The sequence below is a fragment of the Notolepis coatsorum genome, assembly GCF_963971535.1.
Source record: "Notolepis coatsorum genome assembly, chromosome: 12".
NCBI lineage: Eukaryota > Metazoa > Chordata > Actinopteri > Aulopiformes > Paralepididae > Notolepis > Notolepis coatsorum.
Genome location: NC_140176.1, coordinates 48,069,551 through 48,091,286, shown reverse-complemented (window position 1 = coordinate 48,091,286; position 21,736 = coordinate 48,069,551).

Here is a 21,736-nt window from a genome sequence, read left to right as displayed (position 1 = left end):
CTGTCGGCCACCCGCCCCCTGCAGACGGGTGTCCCCCAGGGCTCGGTTTTAGGACCCCTTCTCTTCTCCCTCTACACTAAATCACTGGGTAAAATTATCACGTCTCATGGCTTCTCCTACCATAGTTATGCCGACGATACTCAACTCTTCTTCTCCATCCCTCCCTCAGATATCCACGTCTCTGAGCGGATCTCAGCCTGTCTGTCCGACATCTCCGCCTGGATGACGACTGTAACTGAGGGGTACAATTCCCTGACTGTATTAATCAAGTATTGGTATCATTAAACCACTACCGTGTTATGTACATTACTGGCCATGCTGTACACAAGTATATCAGATGAGAACACAATGAAACGGTTTCCACACAAATACTCGTTTAGAATATTTATTACATCAAAAGAATATTAGATTACATTACTTAGATCAATTTGGATGCGCTTATAAGGCAAAGAATGTGCGTAGGCAAGTCAATACTGAATATTAGGAATTATCTAGGGAATAATGGTAGGGGAGTTACTACCGGTTGTAAGCCAGCAGGGGGAGGCAATGCTCTATACAAAGTCAATGGTTCCACAGGCGACAATTACTCCCTGTGTCAGCGGGGAAAGGCAGCCTCTGTACTCTCAGTGTGCGCGCAGCACAGGTGAAGCCGTGGAGTCTCTCCTTGAGACGGGCTCGAGTGATGTCCTCACGGGCATGTGTAGATCCCACAGCAGTGGGTGTAGACGGTTCTCTGCTCCAGCAGCTTGGTGAAGAATGAAGAATAATAATAGTAATCCTGCCGGAAAGTGGCTCTGCAATCACCGGTTGAACTTGACGTTACTATCCTATTTACACGCGGCTATAAGTGCTCTATGTAGACGCACAATTACTCACTTCACGTGGTCTTTGACTCGTAATGAAGGCTTACTAATAAATAGCGAACGATACGTTGAACAAACGTAGTAGGATAACACGACTCTATTTGAGGCAATACGAGCCCTACTCTACCGCACGTTGCATGGTGGGTGAGACGTCACTTTCTGCTACCAAGTTGGGAAGAAGGGCAAGGGACTTCTACATTTACTTGCGCCATATTTATATGCACGGGGAATAAACGAGTGCCAGCCTGCTCACTGTCTCGTAGCCTTGGGCAGAAGCGGGCATGCACAGACATGTCGTGTCGGTAGCTTTCAAGTCGGCTCTGGGGGGTAAGTCACTGGCGCCTGGTGGCACGCCATCCAATAGGAGAATGAAATATTATGGGCTGTAGGCTAAAGGGATATTCCGTGTATATGTACAAAGAATATACAAGGGATATAAAACGATATACAAATACTATTCAATATATATCCATAAATAAATATATATATTCGGTTTAATCTGACCCTTTGTAACAGCCGCCCCCTAATTAGTCCCACCTAATTAGCTAAGCAGAGACAGATTAACCGCACTGTCCACTACTCAATGTCCGTTGTGAGGGGTCGTTCAGTTCACAAAGTCATGGGTCATGGTCGTCATTAAGCGAGTCGGGGAGCCTTGGCGACTCTATCAGCCTCGCCACGGGTCGGTTGTAGGTCCGCCCTTGGCCGAGCACTTCTGCCACTCTGACCCTTCCGTCGGCACCAGTGGTCACTTTGCTTACGCGGCCGGCCGGCCACGCAGCTCGGGGTAGTGACTGGTCTATGGTCATGACGACTGGACGGGATGAAGGGGGGCTTAGGAGGAAGCGGGCCTGAGACTGCTTTGATCTGTGCTTGGCTGTGCTTTCTCCTCCTCCGTCTGTTTCTCTTGTTTGCTCTGTACCCCATCTGAGGAGGGGCCGGTCCCGGCCGCCCCGTCAAGGAGTCGCTTGGGGTGCTGGGTTCGATGTCAGCTACGTCTGGAGCGCAGCTGAGGGGGGTGGGATTCCGAACTCCCTCTGGTACCCATGGTTCTCTCACGGGCCTCTCGCTTAATGTCAATAGCCTCTGCTGTACAGGGGAGAGGCCGGTGTCGCTCGCCTCTGTGTGTAGGCAGCGTGTGGACGTGGGTTGACTGTCAAGTCCGTAGAGGGGGCCCTGGAGCGTCCATCCCAGTCGGGTCTGAACCGCGACTGGGCATCCTTTGGGTCCGACGTGGGCCGCCTCAATTGGGAGAATGAGGTCCGCGTGGTCGGAGCCGATGAGCAGGGTCGGTGTGGCGCCGTCGATAAGCGGTATAAGTAGTTGACGTAGGTGCACATACTTAGCCATCAGCTGTGGGATGGGGTAGGTGTACTGAGACAGGCCTATGTCGTGGCTGGTGAAGACGTTAGTTATACTATACTGCTTCTCGGGCTGGTCCACCGCTGCTATCTTGAAGGAGACCTTTTCACCCGTTATGGTCTTCTGGTCCCTTCTGATGGTGCGTATGGTCATTGTATCTTTGACACCCCGCAGGCCCAACTGGGCTGCTGCGGAAGCGAGGAGGAGAGTCTTTTCAGACCCATCGTCCAGGACGGCGTAAGTGTCCAGGACCTTGTCCTCGTAGCTCAGGAGCACTCTGACCACTTTGAGGAGCACACGGGGGGTCCCGCTATGCTGGTCAATGTGGAGCACTCCTGTGGGTGGTGACGTAGAATCTATATGGTGCGAGTCGCACCGTGGCTCCCAGTGTCTGCCGTAGCAGTCGGGACACCAGGGAGCGGTCTGGTGGAACTTTGGTGCTGGTGCCACCGCCTCGGCATGGTACATTACCGCGACGGGCCCACTCTGTTGTCCTGGCTGACGCCTGTTGATGTCATGCAGGACCTCCAAGTGGGTGCCACCGCACCTGCTGCACTTCTTTTTCAGGTGGCACTCAGCTGCTAGGTGGCTGCGCGCGCAGCGGAAGCAGCGGCGGTGGTCCTTGACCCACTGACTCACATCATCCGTGGTCAGCTTCTTGAAATCTTCGCACTGGTACAGCCGATGTTCTCCCTCACAGTACTGGCACTCAATCTTCCACTGGTCCTCTTTCGTCGAGGGGGTGTTGTGGTTCTTGTGTGGTACTGATTCGGCTTGGTGCATAACGGTCACCAACCGGCGGTTATCCGTTTGTCCCCGAGGTCCGAGTCTTGGGCTTGGTCCACTCCATACGAACGTGTCGAGTCGTAGGCTACTGACCTCCCTGGCGAGGAAATCAGATAGGTCTAGGAGGGATGCCTCTGGACCGTTGGGGTCGCGGTAGTCTCTCTGCCGCCTGAAGCGCTCTTGTCGGGCGGGAGGGAGCTTCTCTAATATCCTCTCTACGTTAGAGTTAGCGTACAGTTCGTAGATACCCTTTTCCTTTTGGGACCCCAGCATCCCTACCAGGGACTGTACCTTGATAGACAGGTCATCTAATGCTCTGTTGTCTCTGGCTGGGGGGAGACGGTCAATGTCTCTTATCTCCTGTATCACGTAGTCCCATACGCGTCCATACCGTTGGTCGAGTGCTGCTAGAGCCGCTGTGTATGGGGTAGTAGAGTTGGCATAGGCCAGCGCTATATTGTGCGCTCGGGGCACCTTGAGGTGCTTCAATAGGGTAGCATACTTGTGGCGTTCATCAGCTACATCAACCATCATGGTCTCTAGGCACATCCGTAGTTCCGTGTACTGTGCTCGGTTCTCATGGGTGAAGTCTGGAAACGTCGGTGTGCCAAGGTACGATGCCATGGATGACTGGCACATCGGTGAGCGTTGGGGAAGAGGCCTCCTAGGCGAGTCTCCCATGCGTGTCGTCTTGGGCTGGTACTTGGTGGGTACCGAAGGTCGGGTACCCAGGTGCTGTCCCTCGGGGCTGGCGGTGCGTCAAACTCACCCGTGAGTTGAGTCAGGGGTTTGTAGCGCAGGGCCTCGGGGCTGACTTCTGGGCTGTACTGGACCTCCTGGTCCAGAGTACGTTGCTGCTGGTCGGGGCTGTACTGGGCCTCCTGGGCCAGAGTACGTTGCTGCTGGTCGGCTTGACATTCCTCCTCTTCCTCCTCCTCTTCCTCTGCTAGGACCTGGAGTCTTCTGTTCAGTCTCTCGGCGTGGTCCGGTTCTTCCCGGTTGCTGGGTCTCGTATGGACCGGCTGGGGAGGGGGTTCGGAGACGTGGACAGGTTCCTCCTGTTGGCGGGGTCCCGGGTCGCTTCGTCGGGTAGGGGAATGTGTCCTAGACCCATGTCTTGACGATCTCTGAGAGCTCCGTGTGGAGTGAGGGGGTGTCGCCATGGCAACCAGTTTGTCCATCAGCTCCGCCTGCAGCCGGTCGCGCTCTGCCTCGCGCTGGGCATGGGCTGCGTCGCGCGCTGCTTCGCGCTGGGCATTGGCGACGTCGCGCTGCGCATTGGTGCTGGCCTGGGCAGCGTCGCGCTGTGCGTTGGCGGCGTCGCGCTGTGCAATGACGGCGGCGTGCTGTGCATCGGCGCGGCTTCTCTCAATGTTCTCTTCTGTCTGGAGGCGTCTGGTCTCCAGTCTTATGCGGTCGTCTTCACTCCTTTGTTGCGCCTGGAAGCGCTCTCGCTCGCCTGCAAAATGTTCGCGCTCGCGCGTCTGTTGCGCTTGAAGTCGATCGCGTTCGGTGGAGGCTGCCAGGGTGGCGATGAGTGCTTGCGCCAGCATCTTGTCCGCCGCGCTGGGGGAAGACGCCGTTCGGGGCGATCGGCTCCCGGCAGTACTTGTTGGAGACCCGTTCTCCTGTTGCGTACCGAGGAGATCCATCTCCTGGGTGCGCGTCTCTTCTTGTGGTGGGTCGGGTTCCATCCCGGGAGGGCTTTCTTTATCCTGGAGCGCTCCGGGGACTACCTCGTCGGCGTTGTCGGGGGATAAAGTCGTGTCAGTTCCCTCCTGGTCCCCACCGTGAGCTTGGTCAGTTACATTAGAACCCGCTAGGGCCTCTGTTGGCGGGGTAGCCTGGTTGATAGGGTCGGACATAATTTTACTATCCGCTTTAGTTATTTTATCCGTATTTAATGTCCCTTTAAAGCTAGGTATTGGACTGACAGCGTATGCCTCTAGATAGGGAGGTGGCTGCCGTCTGCGCTGCGGGCGATCTAGCTTAGGAGAACCGTTTGTGGAGTGTTCGTCATCGGCCATGTCAATATTAATATTATATTAATATTACGCTAATTATTATATCCGGGGCTCGAAGGACTAATTGTAACTGAGGGGTACAATTCCCTGACTGTATTAATCAAGTATTGGTATCATTAAACCACTACCGTGTTATGTACATTACTGGCCATGCTGTACACAAGTATATCAGATGAGAACACTTCCACAATGAAACGGTTTCCACACAAATACTCGTTTAGAATATTTATTACATCAAAAGAATATTAGATTACATTACTTAGATCAATTTGGATGCGCTTATAAGGCAAAGAATGTGCGTAGGCAAGTCAATACTGAATATTAGGAATTATCTAGGGAATAATGGTAGGGGAGTTACTACCGGTTGTAAGCCAGCAGGGGGAGGCAATGCTCTATACAAAGTCAATGGTTCCACAGGCGACAATTACTCCCTGTGTCAGCGGGGAAAGGCAGCCTCTGTACTCTCAGTGTGCGCGCAGCACAGGTGAAGCCGTGGAGTCTCTCCTTGAGACGGGCTCGAGTGATGTCCTCACGGGCATGTGTAGATCCCACAGAAGTGGGTGTAGACGGTTCTCTGCTCCAGCAGCTTGGTGAAGAATGAAGAATAATAATAGTAATCCTGCCGGAAAGTGGCTCTGCAATCACCGGTGTAAATCCTCCGTGGTCCACGGTAGTTCACAGTTGAACTTGACGTTACTATCCTATTTGCACGCGGCTATAAGTGCTCTATGTAGACGCACAATTACTCACTTCACGTGGTCTTTGACTCGTAATGAAGGCTTACTAATAAATAGCGAACGATACGTTGAACAAACGTAGTAGGATAACACGACTCTATTTGAGGCAATACGAGCCCTACTCTACCGCACGTTGCATGGTGGGTGAGACGTCACTTTCTGCTACCAAGTTGGGAAGAAGGGCAAGGGACTTCTACATTTACTTGCGCCATATTTATATGCACGGGGAATAAACGAGTGCCAGCCTGCTCACTGTCTCGTAGCCTTGGGCAGAAGCGGGCATGCACAGACATGTCGTGTCGGTAGCTTTCAAGTCGGCTCTGGGGGGTAAGTCACTGGCGCCTGGTGGCACGCCATCCAATAGGAGAATGAAATATTATGGGCTGTAGGCTAAAGGGATATTCCGTGTATATGTACAAAGAATATACAAGGGATATCAAACGATATACAAATACTATTCAATATATATCCATACATAAATATATATATTCTGTTTAATCTGACCCTTTGTAACAACGACCAAGCACCTCAAACTGAACCTAAGCAAAACAGAATTGCTCCACCTGCCGGCCAAATCCTACCCCCTGACCGACCTTTCCATCACAGTCGAGAATGCAGCTGTGACCACGTCCCCGACCGCCAAGAACCTTGGTGTTGTCCTCGACGACCAGTTGAACTTCTCTGCTCACATCGCAGTGACAACCAGAACCTGCCGATTCCTCCTGAGCAACGTCAGAAGGATCCGCCCCTTCTTGACAAAAGAAGCCACCTAACTCCTCGTCCAATCAACAGTCATCTCCCGCCTCGACTACTGCAACGCACTGCTCGCTGGCCTCCCGGCCACTGCCACTACGCCTCTTCAACTCATTCAGAACGCAGCGGCCCGCCTGATCTCAAACCTACCGAAGTCGGCCCATGTCACCCCACTTCTTAGGGACCTGCACTGGCTCCCCATTGCTGCACGAATCCGCTTCAAGGCCCTTGACCTAGCATACCGTGCGGCAAAGGGAACCGCTCCCGCCTACCTCCGGTCAATGGTCTCTAACTACACACCCTCAAGACCCCTACGCTCTGCATCTTCTGGCCGCCTCAGACCTACTCCTATCCAAGCTCCGGGAGGGTCATCAAAGAGAAGTCGCCTATTCTCAGTCCTTGCCCCACAATGGTGGAATGAACTACCCACCCCAGTTAGGACAGCCGAAACACGTCCAATCTTTCGCCGTCGACTAAAGACGCACTTCTTCAACCATTATCTGAATTAAAAAAAGAAAAAAAAGATCTAACCCTAACTAACCGTACTGTCATGCACTTGTCCTAATAAACTAACCTACACTGTAGCACTCAACACTTTGATGAATATTGTTGCTCAGCTGATAGAGTTGTGCCCTTCCTGATGGCTTGTCGTACAGAACTTGTAAGTCGCTTTGGATAAAAGCGTCAGCTAAATGACTAAATGTAAATGTAAATGTAAATACATTTGAAAAAAAAACAATAATTATGTCAGACAGTCTAGACTAGAGAGAAGGATTTATGACGTGATGTCATAAACCGGACCGCACAGGTGGAAGAGTTTAAACGCTGAATCTTTTCTCCGCCCCCTCTTTGGCACTTTATGTTTTGTGTTGTTGTTGTAATTTATTGTGTGTTGACTGGTGAGTGTACTGTTGCTGTTTACATGTGTAACTGGTGTATGGGCTGCTGTCTGAACAGGTTGCACTCGTAAATGAGACCTCGGTCTCAATGTGATTTTACCTGTTTTAATAAAAAATTCAAAAATTAGTACAAATTCATTTGATTTGATTATTTACATAATAGTGTCAGACATATAATGACAATCTGAGCCAGTGGCACAAAAATAAGCTCTTTTAGTGACGTACTTGGATGTGCATGAATGCCCTGTGTGATTACATTGCAGCCTGTTTTTTGCGGCTGCCGGCTGAAGCCATCTCCCTCAATTACAAACATGTTTGTCCCTATTATTCCTCCCCTCATGATGGAAAAATAATACCAGAATTCTCCTTTTAACATGCATATGCTGCTAAGAGCAGACCCCCCCCCCCCCCCGCGCTTCAAATTTAGGTCATAAAACCAAGGCAAATTTTGTGTCTCCAAGGCTGTCAATCTGTCTGGCAGGATCCGAATAATGAGGAGCTACTGTAAGTGGCTGCTTCCTGCCCACAGATTAGTATGTTTTCCAACAACACAATATTATTTGCAGTATTGCGGGGGCTATTAAAGGGTACGTTTTCTTTTGTGTCCATTAGGATATATCCAAACAACAAAGACTGCGTCACGTCTGAGATCAAACACTGCAGAGCCTTCCGGGAACAACACTGTAATGGAAGCGAGGTTCAAAGAGAGCAATGTAGCCTTTTCAACCGAGAACTCCAAAAGATTTTTCTTGCAGAATGCTATTTTTTAAGGATATACCCAATATACTGTTTTTGGAATATATTACTATATTATGTGTTAACAATACTGACCAGGTATTAGTGCCTCGAAAAGTGCAGATATGAGGTTTCTCCCCAATTTATTTTCAGCCATCGAAGCAAGTGAACTTGACAACTTCTATAAACTAGGGATGTCCGATATTATCGGCCTACCGATATTATCGGCCGATATCGGCATTAAAATGTGATATCGGAAAATATCGGTATCGGTTTTCAAAAAAAAATTAAATACATTTCTATAACCTTTATTTACCCAGGCAAGCAAGTAAGAACAAATTCTGATTTGATTTATTGTCAAAAGTATGCATAATGTTGTGTTAATTCCACAACAAGAGATATGTAATGTTAATTACCTGAAATTATTCCATTTTTTGGGGGGGGGGGGGGGGGACCCTGCATATATCGGTATCGGTTGATATCGTTATCGGAAATTAAGAATTGGACAATATCGGTATATCGGTATCGGTAAAAAAGCCAATATCGAGCATCCCTACTATAAACGCTTTGATTCTGACGGGAGTGATTGTATTGATGAATGTAAAAAACCTGTCAGTTACATTCACATGTGTTCCAACGCAGGATAGAATAGTAAGTGCTGTGGCCCAAGTTTTTTTCATGCACTCTAAGAAGGCCAGCGGGGCAGGCGGTATTTTTGCTCTTCCGGACCATAACAGTCGGATCTGGTCACTTGACGGAGCGGCCTGTCAAATGATGCTCGCCGGATATTTCGTCTTGTAACTCGAGACCCGAAGCAGGCAATAGGTTGAGTGTGGTGGCGATCGGGGCAAATTCAACCTTCGAACAGTGTTTTGGATGATCGGCGAAAAATGCAGCCCGGAGCCGGCAGACGAGCGTAAAGTGCCGCGAGTGAGCGATGATGCTTAACTCAATCAGCGCCAGACCCGAGGAAAGTCGGGTTAACTCGCCAACCGTTCAGCGCCAGACCCGAGTATAGGGTCTTCTCTCACACACACACGGAGCATTTACACAGGTTGGAGGGATTATGCACCCTCCGCGGCGAAATTAATTAGTATCCCCCTCAATCTCTCTCTATCTCTCTCTGTGCCAGTCGCAGACTGTGTGGATGACTGTCACTCAAAGTGCTTATGGGCGGAGCCAGGCCAACACAGCCTGAAATGTGTTCAATAGACTCACAGGAATTGTGTAAAGTTGCCCAAATAGTGCAAGGAATAGCAATGCACGTCCCCTTTAAACGCTACCCTAACATAAGGTCTAGTATTTTCTGTACTCTATTTGAACTTTTTCTATTTCGTTTTTTGTTTTACTGTAATTTACATTTACATTTACATTTAGTCATTTAGCTGACGCTTTTATCCAAAGCGACTTACAAGTTCTGTACGACAAGTCATCAGGAAGGGCACAACTCTATCAGCTGAGTAACAATGTTCATCAAAGTGTTGAGTACTACAGTGTAGGTTAGTTTATTAGGACAAGTGCATGACAGTACGGTTAGTTAGGGTTAGACATTATTTTATTTACATTTTTTAAATATTTTTTTATTTCAGATAATGGTTGAAGAAGTGCGTCTTTAGTCGACGGCAAAAGATTGGACGGGTTTCGGCTGTCCTAACTGGGGTGGGTAGTTCATTCCACACTACTTATGTATAGCATGAAAACTGGGACATGTTTTGTTGTCATTCTCCATGTTGACATGTTGATTGATTTCGCTATATGGAGAGAAAAAATATATATTTTCATCAGTCTGCAGCATTGGTCTTGTGTAGTGTTTGGTGAATCGATTGTATATTTGCACCTTCTCTGTGTACCTCACTTACAGTACTCTAATCACTGAGAAGTAGAATTGCTAAAAAAAAATTAGGTTAAGCACAACAGTTCACACTGGTTCATACTGGTTCATACTGGTTCAACAACTGGTTCATACTGAATTAAGTCATATGCAATATTATGTGTTTCATATGGTAACAAAATGTGTATACTGTAGTTTTTACAAGAGTGTTTCATTTAGCAAAGGATCTGAGGTGTTCTGCTAATTGTGTGTGTGGTTGTGCTAATTGTGTGTAGTGTTTTGAAACATCGGGCCCTGCTTTCAAAATTGTGCTTAAGCAATTGAAAAAAACTGTAAAGACCTTTCTGATTCTGAGGAGATTATGTGAGGAGGCTTTAAAATAACCTGTGACCCAAACCACATTTCTCACAAATTTGTATCTTTATTATAATTGTATTGCCTATATTTTTGTCTTTCTACTATTACCCTGCCCATACCTGTACCTCCCCTCCCCCTCCCCCATGCTACTATGGCGCCCATATTTCCCCAAGGGGATCAATAAAGGAATATCTTATCTTATGTGTATGTTCTGGTGTATATTATGGACCTATGTGTGATACTGCTGCTGATACCTGTAGTTTGATTGTTCATCTATACCAGGGGTCGGGAACCTATGGCTCGCGAGCCATATATGGCTCTTCTGGTGACAGCATATGGCTCCCAGAAATTTGTGAGTAAAAAAAAAAAAAAAAAATTATTTTTTTTTATTATTTTTTTTAATACTTGTGCTATTTCTTAATAATACTGTGTCATTTTAAAGTAAACAGAAATTAGTTTTGAAGATACAGCTAATAGTATCTGTAGCTGAAGATATAGCGAGCAGAGCTGGCGAGGGAACACAAGTGGACAGAAATTAAAAATCTTCAACCTGAAGACCAGCTGATTCTTAAAACTTGGAACGAGCTTCCTGTGACATACCACACAATGCAGCGTGAGTATTGCCGTATTGACCATGTTTGGCTCTACATATGCATATGGGCAGTCATTCTCGCATATGAGGAACATTAAGACCAACCTACGCTCACGTTTAACTGATGGAAGCCTCAACGCCTGCATGAAGCTCAACCTCAGCACGTATGAACCAGATTACAAGGCCATCAGCAAAACCATGCAGCACCAGAAGTCGCATTAAAAGTAAGACATATTTAATTTATTATACGTTAAAAATACTATATGGCTCTCAATGAAATATATTTAGAAATATTTGGCTTTTATGGCTCTCCCAGTCAAAAAGGTTCCTGACCCCTGATCTATACGGATATATATATTGTGCGCGCGTGCACGCGTGTGTGTGTGTGTGTGTGTGTGTGTGTGTGTGTGTGTGTGTGTCTGTGTGTGTGTCTGTGTGTGTGTGTGTGTGTGTGTGTGTGTGTGTCTGTGTGTGTGTGTGTGTGTGTGTGTGTGTGTGTGTGTGTGTGTGTGTGTGTGTGTGTGTGTGTGTGTGTGTGTGTGTGTGTGTGTGTGTGTGTGTGCTGCACGAATGCCCAAGATAAATGTCTCCAATAATGGCTAATCTAATCTATCTGGGGCATGACATGAAGTATCATGATGTGATCCGTTACCGCTGCACATACTGTATTAACTACACACATACGGACATGAGATTTACACAAAATATCCGTCACGGTATGTTGGAGCCATATTACCTTCCACATGATTTACACAATGGTTGAATATTCACGCATGCGCATGAGTCGCCACCGCAAGAGAGCGTGTTCTGTCCCTGTAGTGAGCGGTCTGTCACGCTCTCGATCTGATGAGAGAACAGCAGATGAGACACTGTAATAGGTCTCCTACTGGGGCTCTCCATGTGAACACGGATGGACGGGGTGACGGAAGGACTTGGGGTGGCCCCTGCTGCTCGCCTCCACATGTGACATATTTGCAATGACATCTCCATCACTAACCCAGCCTGAGCCATGACCCGCTAGGGAGACGTCTCTTCTAGTTAACCTCATTCCGGCTTCTCAATAGGCCTGCGGGGCAGCGGAAAAACACACACGCATGTACTGTATTCACACACACACCATATACATGCACACGGGTAGATATGCATGCTATCCGCTAATGGACATGTGAGTATATGTACTGACAGGCACACAGCGTGAAAAGCCCACCATCCTGGGCCTCATCTCCAACAATGATGAGTCCATTTACCGGCAGGAGGTGGACAGAGCAGTGAGGTGGTGTTCATCCAACAACCTCCTGCTCCAACTTGCAATGGGCCTGGTCTACAAGATACACTACACGACCAAGGTACCCATGTACATGTCAAAATACTTCCCAAAGGTCAGTGAATACCACGATCACAACACCAGAGGGAGCTCCACAAATCATGTTAAACCCAGATTCGGCTCAAATAAGGGACTAAACACGTTTCGCAATTATGCCACATCAATGTGGAACGCCCTACCCAAAGCTGTAAAGGAATGTGGATCACTACCCACTTTCAAAACCTCTCTCAAGGGACACCTACGGGAGACTGCAATTCAACACTGGCCCCTGTAAATATCCTAACCCAACCCCCTCCAATGTACAGTAATTTACCTAGTATGGTTTTGTCAATAGTCCAATGTACAATTTTGTTTGTTTGTACAGTGTCTCCCCCCCCCCCCCCTCAATGTACAGTTTTACTTGTTTATACAGTGTGCCCCCCCCCCCCCCCCCAACCACCTCCAATGTAAATTACCCAGTATGGTTGTCAATATCCCAATGTACCCCCCCCACCCAACCTCCTCCAATGTACAGTTTCTACGTCAAATGTATATACTCCCTTTTCTTGACTCCTTCTGTATCACAAACAGTACTGTATTTGCAAATCTGGTATGTCATAAATGTATAGATGTAGCAGTACTGACTATCTGTATGTCGTATGTGTCCTGATGAATTGAAAATGGGGGACCCTGATGTAAACAAGACGAAAGTCTTTCTCTGGTCTGCATCCCCTTAACAATTGTGTGTATTGGGCTGTACTGTATTGTACCAGTGGCGGTTGGAATGCCCCACGGGCCCCGAGGCGAGATTGACAGCTCGGGCCCCCCCCCCCCCCCCCCCCCCCCCCCGATATTTATTGTATTATTAAAAAAAAAAAAAAAAATCCAACATGAAACAAAACATATCACAATACAATAATAATACGTCAAATGTATATACTCTCTTTTCTGGACTCTTTTCTATCACAAACAGTACTGTATTTGCAAATCTGGTATGTCATGTATAGATGTAGCACTACTGTCTATCTGTATGTCATTATGTTATAATGAATTGAAAATGGGGGACCCTGATGTAAACAAGACGAAAGTGTTTCTCTGGTCTGCATCCCCTTAACAATTGTATGTATTGAGCTGTACTGTATTGTACCCATTCTGCAATCTGTTAAATAAAGTTTTCATTCATTCACCATGACATGTTTAGGTATTTGGCCAGATCCAGCTTGTCTGTGATGAGAGTGTTTTCTGTCTTTATGATTGACTATCATCATTAGATATTTCAGTTTCGTTATTACAGTAGCTGGCTAACAGTACGTTAGTTGACTAATACCAGAGTCAGAATTGGGTAATATGCCGACTACTGGCAGTGATGCGACCTATGTTACCACATAACTTTTGTCATCTCTGGTACTATGCAGTGCACTATGCAAAACGGCAAAGAGATAGGTAACGTTCGTTAAGTGCCAAATTACCATCATCATGATACACCCTCACATAATTCACAAAGTGTTCACATGCGCCACCCATGTGGTAACCTAGAAATACCATAGATTGTGGCTAGGTGGTAACGTATATGTTTTCTATGATCACTATGAATTGAAAATGGGGGACCCTGATGTAAACAAGACAAACGTCTTTCTCTGGTCTGCATCCCCTTAACGAGCCGTACTGTATTGTACCCATTCTGCAATCTGTTAAATAAAGTTTTCATTCATTCATTCACATTACGTTAGTTAGCATCCAAGCTAGCGTGATAACGTTAGTAGTACTAGGTAGCTTACCTGCAATAATGTTGTCATCGTCCTGGACAGATAAGACTTGTTAAATCATAATATATCCACACTTTGTGCTGGTAAATGTCCCCTTTAGCTGCTCGGCGTCGTCGGATTTTAATACACCACGGTGGTGATGTGGGGGACCCTGATGTAAACAAGACGAAAGTCTTTCTCTGGTCTGCATCCCCTTAACAATTGTATGTATTGAGCTGTACTGTACTGTACCCATTCTGCAATCTGTTAATAAAGTTTTCATTCATTCATGTTTCAGGTGACTTATTATGTTGTGTTTCTCTGATGTCGCGTTCACGTTACGTGGGAAGAAGCGGAAGAACCAGAGGACATCTCGTTGCTACAACTAGGAAGCCTTCACGCATTGACTCGATCAAAACGCCCACATCCATACTTCCGCAATTCGTGACGCGAAGTGGGAGATATCGGGGTCTATAAAAAATCCCATATGTCCTAGTAGGAATTACAACTAGGAGGCTGACGTGAATGGTTTTTCCCAGTCGGAAGCTGATTCTTCCGATTCTTCCCACGTAACGTGAACGCGACATCAGAGAAAAATATCACCTCCGCGCTGCTTGTGAGATTTACGTGGCTACGTCACAGCCAAGGAAAGGGAGCGCTGGATTTGTGCAAAACGCCCTGTTCCTAAACCACACGCTATCAGTCGTACTCGTACCACAGTACTGGCAAAACGGGAGGAGCCTAGAATCAAAACAAACGCACCAGTCCCAGTTGCCGTTACCACCAGTTGTGTTCGATCCAGTCCCACACGCGAACGGCAACTCCATTCAGTCCCGGGCCTGGGCCCGGGGCCGGAGGGGGGGCCGGGGCCCGGGCCCCCCCTCCCGCCAGACGGTGGGCGGGCCCTAAGGCCGCTGCCTCCCCTGCCGCGCCTATAGCTCCGCCCCTGTATTGTACCCATTCTGCAATCTGTTAATAAAGTTTTTCAATCAATCAATCAATCAATCACCTCCAAAACAATGGAAATTGCCATAGACTTCGACTTCAAAAAAAAAAAAACATACTCCCAATAACCATCGCAGACCAACCCATAACCCTAACTGAATCATTCAAGTTCCTTGGCACCCACATCAGCAATAAACTCAAATGGGACATTAACACCACTGCCATCATCAAAAAGGCCCAGCAGCGCCTGTACTTCCTCAGGCAACTGAGGAAGTACAGAGTCCAACAACGCCTGCTGGTCCAATTCTACACCGCCATAATACAAAGCATCCTCACCTCATCCATCACAGTCTGGTACGGTTCCACTGACAAACACACCAAACACAAACTCCAACGCATAACCAAGACAGCCTCCAAAATAATTGGCTGCCCCCTCCCCTCTCTGGACTTGTGACGACCCCCACTCTACCTGCAAATGGGGAGTCTTCTGACTCAAAGAGCATGGTGGAGTGGGTAGGTCGTTAACTCAAATTACCCTCACCTGTGCAGTGCAGAGAGCTGCCTGCACACACAGTATATATGTTTCCCTTGTCTAACCCCTCTGTCTGCTTCTCCCATCTGCTTACCCCACCAAACAGGACAGGTTGTATCAGCCACCAAGTGAACCAACTTTGGGATCCTTTGTCAGTTCTGATATATACCTTTGTTGTTTAATTCAATTATTATTTGTTTAGATAGGATTAAATAAACTCTTTGTTAAATTGTTATCACGTGCGTTTGGACTACCCATTTATGACAACCCTCTGGTTCGTCATATATGGGGGCTCAAGCACTTAGACGTTGATTTGTTTGTGATTTGGCCTAGTGTGGTTAAATTATTTGGTATGTGCTTGATGTTTTTCTAGCATTTGGAGTTTGTAATTTGGCTGGCATTTGTGTTTTGGTTCCTGTTGGCATAGACGCCTGCGCAATAGAGCACTCGAAGCATCTGCTCTACGACTATTGAACATGGGGGGGCAAACGTCTGGTTTTGCTCCCCCACTTTTTGATCATATGAAAAATATGATATACCCCCCCTCCATATATAAATCTAACCATAACTACGTAATTTCAATCAAATTAATAATACGCAATGACACTTAATAGCAAGTTTTTAAGTTTCCAAAGATTGTGTGACCCCCCACTTTAATGGTTTGATCCAGTGCCCACGGGCCACGGTTCGTCGGCATGACGTATAAGACATGTTGGGGGAGGCGGCTTTTTCGAATGCCATTGAAAAATTCAGGCTGGATATTGGATAACATTGTGAGGATTATTCTTCGGCGTTTACATCAAAATGGAGCAAATCATCACGTAAGTCGAACACTGTGACTGTATACTAAATGCGCAAACAGATTGAAACTGAATATTTCTCGTATGGTGAGCCTCCGCGCTGCACAGAGTGAATCCACAGTCACTTGCTCCTCAATGGGAAACCAACCTAGATTTACCCTGAAGGACTGGTTCTGGCCGAACCGTTCGTTATACAAGTATCACAGAGACATTACAAATGTGCTCACAGTTGCACGAGGGTTTCGGACAGAGATACGGGATGGTGCGCAGGCGCTGTGATCACCCAACGGCGGAAATAATGCCGCTTTGAGCAGTTTATAAAAGAATATTAAAAATATTTATTAGCAACGCCGAGCTTTCAAACCATCCCGTATCTCTGTCCGAACCCCTCGTGCAACTGTGAGCACCTTTGTAATGTCTCTGTGATACTTGTATAACGAACGGTTCGGCCAGAACCAGTCCTTCAGGGTAAATCTAGGTTGGTTTCCCATTGAGGAGCAAGTGACTGTGGATTCACTCGGTGCAGCACAGTCACGAAAGGGGCTAGTATGGACCCTGATGTAAACAAGACAAACGTCTTTCTCTGGTCTGCATCCCCTTAACAATTGTGTGTATTGAGCCGTACTGTATTGTACCCATTCTGCAATCTGTTAAATAAAGTTTTCATTCATTCAGCCGCCGCGCTCACTGGGGCTATTGATAGCGTCAATTAATTGTTGTTGTTGTTGTTGTTGGTACTGCCGCTGCGGATGTGAACAGGGCCGGAGGGGCTTTGGGAGGATGGGAAAGTTATTATTATTATTATAATAGTAATTGGCTATCATACGTGCCTAGCTAGCGTTAGCTAAAAGAGCCCTTGCAGTGAAGTTATTATTATTATAGCTATCATACTGCAATATAAACTGAGTTTTATAGTAAATAGCAGCTTTATTTTGGTCAAGATTGAAGGCTCTATATTGCAGGAAATTGCACATAGGCCTACAGGTGTTCATTAAATGTAAAAAAATCTGCCCATTGCAAAAAAAAATAATAATAATAATAAAAGAAAATCGTGCACCCCCACTTTCAACTATAACTAGGCGGCCATGCCTGTTGGGACACTTTGTTTGAGCTCTATCTTAGTATAGAAGGGCTAATTAGGAAGGGTGATTAGGCTGCTTCTTTGGACTAGTGTCTGTGGCCTGAGGGTTGCAGCTAGTATTTGTAGCCTGTTGGCTAGAATTTGTTTGTAGCCTAATTATTTGTATGTCAGTGTTGGGGAGTTAGCACGTGATTTGTTCTTGGGGGTGTTTGATTGTTTGGGATTTGGGGGAAAGTAGCAGTTTGTTAGTGCAGATTTCTTGTGGTTGGGATTTGTTACTTTGTTTTGTTATTGCTTTGAAGTTTGATACCTGACAGTCTGTGTGTTTTGGGAACCATTAATCCCCGGTTAGGCAAAGAAGGTGGGTTCCCAATAGGGTGGGCTTGTCTTGGTGTTTTCTTTTTAGGCGGCTACAGACGCGGGCAGAGACAGGCACTGGCATTGGCGCTTGTTGTCCTCTCGGGAGCACGTCTCTGGCTCAGAGGATTGGCTGTATAACGGGTACTTTTTCTGCCCAGAGAGTTTCAGTGCATTAGTACCCCCTGTATGTAGTAGCACGAAGATTGAGCTTTTGAGGTAGTTAGTTAGTTAGTTAGGCCCTGTAGCTAGTCAGGGGGGGAGGTTTCATTTGATCAGACTGTTTGTTTGTTTTTTAATGGTATTCACGCTTCATTGTCCCAGCATAGGTTTTGTTTGTTTTGTAGGCCTGTGTCGTATGGCACTTTGTTTGTGAGTGTGGCTCACTTTGTTTAGGCCGATTTTTTGTTTCAGTTTTGAGCAGCAGAAGGAACTTCTGCTACGGCAGCACAGACAAGAGTTGGCTTTACAAGAGGCAAAGCACAGACAAGAGTTCGCTTTAGAGGAGATTAGGCAGAAGGCTGAGCTTGCCAAAATAGATCTGCAGCATAGGGTGCTAGATTTATTGTTTTCTCCTCGTCCAACGTTGTCTGTGTTCCCTGTTTCTGTGCCTAACATTTCTCTCATTTCAGGTTTGGGAAGTGGTGTTATGCAGAGAGGTGTGCACGCTGGGTTGCCTGTTGATGGTGTGGACATCGAACTGGGTAACAGTCTTGCTGAGGTGCGGGTGTGGGCCGAGGGGCCTCTCCCAAGTGTAGTCACACAAGACTCTCCTAGTCCAGACTCGCAAGACTCTCCTAGTCCAGTCACCCAAGACTCTCCTAGTCCAGACTCACAAGACTCTCTTAGTCCAGACTCACAAGACTCTCCTAGTCCAGACTCGCAAGACTCTCCTAGTCCAGTCTATCAAGACTCTCCTAGTCCTATGTTTGACGATGTTGACAATGACAACATATCAGATGTTGTCATTGAGCATCCAGCCTGTGCAGTGACGCAGGAAATGACAGCAACGTGTGATGTGCAGGGGGCCACCCGAGGCGCGGATGTTGAAGCTGTTCATATTGATTTGGTTCTGCAGATACGCAGACTACGTTAGTTAGGAAGCAGGACAGTGATCCGGCTTTAGAGGAGCTGTTAGATACGGCCGTGACGTTTGAAAAGTTGGATGAGACAAATGTTATTGCCAGAGGCAAAAATGCAATAACCTGTGAACCTCCTAACGCCCACCAACTTTTTCCCATCTAAAGGGGGGGGAAATTATGGGGACTGCAATAATGTTTCTCTCTGTTCCACTTCTCCAGTACCCGTTCCTGAGAAGGGACTGCCATGGCTCCTACTGGCTTCCAGAGAGGTCGCCCAGGAGATCACAGGGTTTAGCCCTAATGACCTGAGGTTTGGTCAGAAAGTTGGTGGTCCCATGACTATTCGGAGTGAGATGGTTGGGAAGGAGAAAATGAAAACTGGAAGAAAGGAAAAGAGAACTGGAAAGAGAAAAAGGAAAAAAAATAAGATAAAATCTCTTTATGGTCGTTGTGCTGAGATGGAGGATGTTGTTGTGCCCGCAACTTTCCAGCACCTAATGACATGCATCTGGGCAGGGCCGCCTCAGGGGGGGTGCGAGCAGTGCGGTCGCACAGGGCCTCGCGGGAAGGGGGGCCTCGCAAAATAAAAAATAAAAAATAAAAAATAAATAAAAATAAAATATATATATTTTTTTTTTTTTTTTTTTTTTGCGGGGCCCCCCTTCCCGCGAGGCCCTTTTTCATCACATACCTAAAATCTAGTTTTGCTTATATGCTTATATATTTCACATTAGACACGTTTGTAGAATGTGTCTGACTTGTTCCTGGGTCTGCACCTGGGTCACTATTGGAGCTCTGGTGCTCTGCAGCAGACATACTATTGGTTTCAACGAAGGGAGTGGTTACTTACATCATAGTACGCCGCCGGAAACTTAAACGAAGAAGAAGAAGAAGAGTCAGCTGCGTTTGAATATTTCGCGCGTGCAGCTTTTGACTATTATGTTATGCCAGCCAAGGTCGGTAATTATCAGTCGGTCAGTCACCAAGGAACGTTGACGAAAGGCGGGACAAATGGCCGGAGCCTTGTCATGATGCAGTCGGGATATAGCCATGGCCCATGATGATGTCGGCTAGTAGCTAGCTTAGCTAAAGGCTATCTAGCGTTAGCTAACCTGCAGCCAAGATGAAGAGGATGGTCGTTTGGCAGATGAACTTCGTCAACTCCACGCGGTTGTCTCCATCCTCTTGGACGTTTGGTGAGTTTTTAACCTATTCTATTAACTCTATTCTATTCCCGCCGTGGACATCGCTCTCTCTCTCTCTCTCTCTCACTCTCTGGAGCTAAACTGGCCGACTAGCTATTGTAGTACTACTAGTAGCTAACGGTGTGTGCCTGGTGTCAGCACCTGGCTGTATGTAGCCGCATAGCTTGCTTCTGCGTTAGCTAATGGTTAGTGATAGCCTGGTTGAGCTAACTGTTAGCCAGTTAGCTGTTTAGCTTCGACGTTAACTGCCGGCTGCGCTCGGCTGGGAACGTTCGTTTGATGCTATCAGTTAGCCTTGAGTTAGCTGTTAGCTTGTGCTACGACCATTGACATTAGCCGTGAGAATAGCAGGGGGTTCTGGCACTCTGACTACGACATCATCTTTGACAGAAGATGTAGTCGGGCCTGCACCATGACAAGGCTCTGGCAGCAGCTTATTTTTGTCCCGACAGCGAGAGGCCTTTCGTCAACGTGGAGACCTGTGTTGCGGCCTTTCGCCCTGCGTTCCTTGGTGCAGGTAAGATTAATGAAAATGTCATGACATTACCCCACTCTTCCTTCCTTCCCCTCCCGAATGTTTTGTTAATAACGATGTTTTTTTCCAGGCAAAACATATGCTACTTCACAACATTTGGAGATACGACATGTGCTGTGTGTGAATGTCTTGGTCGTTTGTGTAGCTTGGGTAGCGTTGGGCCGTTGGCCAAAGCTGTGTGTGGCCTGGTGTCACAGTACCTGGCTAGCCTATTTAGCTGATGTCGGCCATTGGCTCCTTGCTGCTTTGGTTTCTCTGGTATAGACCCTCTTCTCTTTGGATTTAAGTGTTGATCTTTGTCCTTTTGGATCTCTCATACATGCTCTCTCTCTAACACACATGCTCTCTCTCTCTCTCTCTCTCTTTCTAACACACACAGTCTGCCTATGGCGGCCTTTCTCGATGGCTAGGCTGTGCTCGCTGAGTCTGTATAGTCAAGGATCTTCAGTCACAGTGCTCAGGTATTCTGCCACTGTGTACTCTCTGTTTAGGGCCAAATAGCATTTCAATTTCTTTCCAATGTGTCTCTCTCTCTCTCTCTCTCTCTCTCTTGGATTTAAGTGTTGATCTTTGTCCTTTTGGATCTCTCATACATGCTCTCTCTCTAACACACACACACATGACAAACACACATGTTCTCTCTCTCTCTCTCTCTCTCTCTCTCTCTTTCTAACACACACAGTCTGCCTATGGCGGCCTTTCTCGATGGCTAGGCTGTGCTCGCTGAGTCTGTACATAGTCAAGGATCTTCAGTCACAGTGCTCAGGTATTCTGCCACTGTGTACTCTCTGTTTAGGGCCAAATAGCATTTCAATTTCTTTCCAATGTGTCTCTCTCTCTCTCTCTCTCTCTCTCTTGGATTTAAGTGTTGATCTTTGTCCTTTTGGATCTCTCATACATGCTCTCTCTCTAACACACACACACATGACAAACACACATGTTCTCTCTCTCTCTCTCTCTCTCTCTCTCTCTTTCTAACACACACAGTCTGCCTATGGCGGCCTTTCTCGATGGCTAGGCTGTGCTCGCTGAGTCTGTACATAGTCAAGGATCTTCAGTCACAGTGCTCAGGTATTCTGCCACTGTGTACTCTCTGTTTAGGGCCAAATAGCATTTCAATTTCTTTCCAATGTGTCTCTCTCTCTCTCTCTGTACACTGTATATTGACTGTAGAACGGGAGCTCTCTCTCGCTCTCTCTTTTGCTCATAGGC